General features: G+C 37.4%; 1 pseudogene; it reads left to right on the forward strand.

Moving 5' to 3' along the window:
• Nucleotides 1–2,430: 2,430 nt before the first annotated feature.
• Nucleotides 2,431–2,906, forward strand: LOC139703241 (Golgi apparatus membrane protein TVP23 homolog B pseudogene; annotated as a pseudogene).
• The last annotated feature ends 384 nt before the right edge of the window (nt 2,907–3,290 follow it).

Genomic DNA, 3,290 nt, shown 5'->3' on the forward strand with positions numbered 1-3,290 from the left:
GGTGAACATTTGGCCCCCAAGGAGTTAGGCCTAACTTCCCACTCCTTGAGAGGGGGCTCTGCATAGTGACTTACTCCAAAACAATATATATAATGTGTACATGCAGAGAAACATAAATTCACAGTGAGAAATGTGGCAAACACTACATCAGTCAGGTGAGCACCTTGAAGATGTGAAATGAAGAACAGCACTTCATCTGTAATCTGCTTTCCCCAATCCATAACCTGTCTACATATGAGAAAAACATCAACTGAAAATCTAAAAAGTACCTGACAGGTACTCCTCAACTTTCAGGTCCTCCTCAACCATCAAGGACATCAGAGAAAGGAAGGTCAGAGAAACTGTTGCCACCAAGAAAAGCCTATGCAGATAGGATGACTGTCTTGCAGGATCTTGGATGGGGTCCTGGAACTGAAAGAGGCTGTACTGAGAATCCAAAGGAAACACAGATATTAGTTAATAAGAGCATATCAGTATCTGTTTATCATAAAAAATTATGTATGAAATTAACACATCTGAGATAGCTCAAGTAAGTCATAAGAGAAAAAAACTGGGTAGAAGTTACATAGTAGATCTCTGCATTTTCTTTGCAATTTCTGCATAAACATAAAAATACTCTAAAATAAAATCTTAAGACATGGCTATATTTTTTCAAACACCTGCTCATTTAATTACTCAGAATGTCAATTATTAATAATTGACATTCTTAACTAGTTCTGCATTTTGTTAAGAGCATTTATAACAAAAATATGTCAAACTAACATAATGTAAGATAAGTACTTATTTTATATGTTTTCTGTTAAAGTAATAATATGTTAAACTTATTTATCATAATTTATTTTCCTATTGCTAGGTTCTGGATTTTCTCTCTAAAAATTTCAAAACTTTAGAGAAAAAAATCTACATTTTAGAGACACTATTTCAAGTCATGGTTGAACTTTTTCAAAGAGTCATGATAAAAAAATATGTTACAAGAGCAGATTGATTCATTGTGAATGAATCATTCATCCCAAGGAATTCTTATCTTTCATTTGTTTCTATGTATACCCTTTAACAGTAATAGCATCAAATATTTGCCACTGGGAAAAATATTCAAACAAAAAATGTAAACAGAATTTGTGACAATAACATATGATGCTTTCTAAAAAAAGAAAAATTTAAAAGAATATGAAAGTCAGTTTCCTCCATGATGTTCTTCAGAAGTGGTAAAACTAGAGAAACATCAATGGAAACATGGTTTATGAGTGATCTTAGATATTCCTGTGTTTTATGGGGAAATTATATTTTAGAAATCACAAAAAATATTGGATGCCCAAACTCTTGAATGTTTTCAAATGTAGTTGAATTTCTATGTAAGTTTCTCATTGATATAGCTAGTCATAAAGCTAATAAAAACAAAGAATCTATGGGGCTGGGATGTAGCTCAGTGGTGGCATACCTTATCCAGAATTCAGGAGGCCCTGGGTTTGATCCCTAGCACCACAAATTTCTTTTTTTAAAAAAATCAGTGCCTTATTTGTGTAATCAAATAGAAAGTGAACAATTACCACTCTTAGGAAAATGTTAAGCCTGAAAAACAGTTAAGAATCAAAATACTATTACAATAGAAATAGCCTATTGTGACCAGATGTGTCACATCATAAAGTATATTCATATTAAATATCCTCTCAGAACAATAAAAAAGACTTTGAAGACCATTTAGAAGGAGAAAATGGCTATAATATAGATTGGAAAATTATTAAGAAATTAAAAAACATGAGGTGAGGGGCTGTGGGCACGAAGAGCGGCTGGCCTAGGCTTGGCGGGTGGAAGGGTCCCTCCTGCAGGGTTTGTGGAGTGAGCCGGGCGCACAGGGGTGGTTGTGTTGTGTCCCCTCTGGCTGTAGGTCTTGAGGAAGTGCGTGGTGGGCGGGAAGGATGGAGGACCAAGGGTAGTTGTTGCGGAGATGTTCTCCTAAGAGGAGTGACCCAAGAATCCCCGAGCTCCGGAAGCTTGGGGGTGTGGAGAGGAGAAGCCCATCCTCAACCAATGCCCAGCGCTGGGCGGATCCGATGTTGGGCTGCAGAAATGCTCTGTTTGTGGGTGGGGTGCCGGTGGTCTTTTTCCTTGGCCCATCTTGCACGTCATGCACGCGAGGAAGTGAAAGGGGTGCGGCCTCCGGGCACCTCTTAAGCTCCCTTGTGACCTGCCCTGTAGGGGTACCCTGCAATCATGTAGGAATAGGAGACGCTGGCAGAGCCTTGCGTTCAGGACAGCAATGATGACACTGAAGAGGTTTCATTGTTTGATGCAGAAGAAGAGACAACTAATAGACCAAGAAAATCCAAAATCCGACATCCAGTGGCATCATTTTTCCATTTGTTCTTCCGAGTCAGTGCCATTACAGTCTATCTTCTCTGTGAATTGCTCAGCAGCAGCTTTATTGCCTGTATGGTGACAATTATCTTGTTGTCACGTGACTTTTGGGCAGTGAAGAATGTCACAGGTAGAGACTGATGGTAGGCCTTCGGTGGTGGAATCATATTGATGAGGATGGAAAGAGTCATTGGGTATTTGAGTCCAGAAAAGCATCTCCTCAGGAGAATAAAACTGTTTCAGAAGTTGAATCAAGAATCTTTTGGTTAGGACTAATTGCCTGTCCAGTGCTGTGGGTGATATTTGCCTTTAGTGCTCTCTTCTCCTTCAGAGTAAAATGGTTGGCATGGTTATCATGGGTGTGGTGCTACAGGTGCCAACTTGTATGGTTACATTTGGTGCAAGTGGGCAGCCGGAAGAATTTAACCAGCATGGCTACCTGGTATCTTGGAATGCAGTTTTTAAAACAAAACACCAGAAATGAACAGACTTCTTGAATAGAGAGAAAATTATGTTTTTTGTGATATTGGGGAATGGCTGAAGAGATTCTTGATTATTAATTGTTTAGAGCTCAGTCCAGTTGCAAAAAGGAGCATTGATTTTTTGTTTTTTGTTTTGTTTTCACTTACAAAGTTACTATAAAAACTGTTTTATTTTTTTAAACAAAGTTTTAATTTTCTTTTTCTAGTAGTTGAGGCTGGGAAGTATGATATCATTAAGAACATTGTCAGAATTTATTTTATGGTGTACATATGTATGCATATAGTAATGTATCTGTATATCCTAAATTAATGTGTTAGTTTACATATGTTACAGAGATATTTGCATTTTGATCCATAGAATATAGGATGTTCTTAATCTATCTCAAAGGTATGTGTGTTTCCATACTATTTCTATAGGTTATTTTCAGAAATAAGTTGATTCCATGATTAGGA

This window comes from Marmota flaviventris, chromosome 2 (assembly GCF_047511675.1).
Source record: "Marmota flaviventris isolate mMarFla1 chromosome 2, mMarFla1.hap1, whole genome shotgun sequence".
Lineage (NCBI taxonomy): Eukaryota > Metazoa > Chordata > Mammalia > Rodentia > Sciuridae > Marmota > Marmota flaviventris.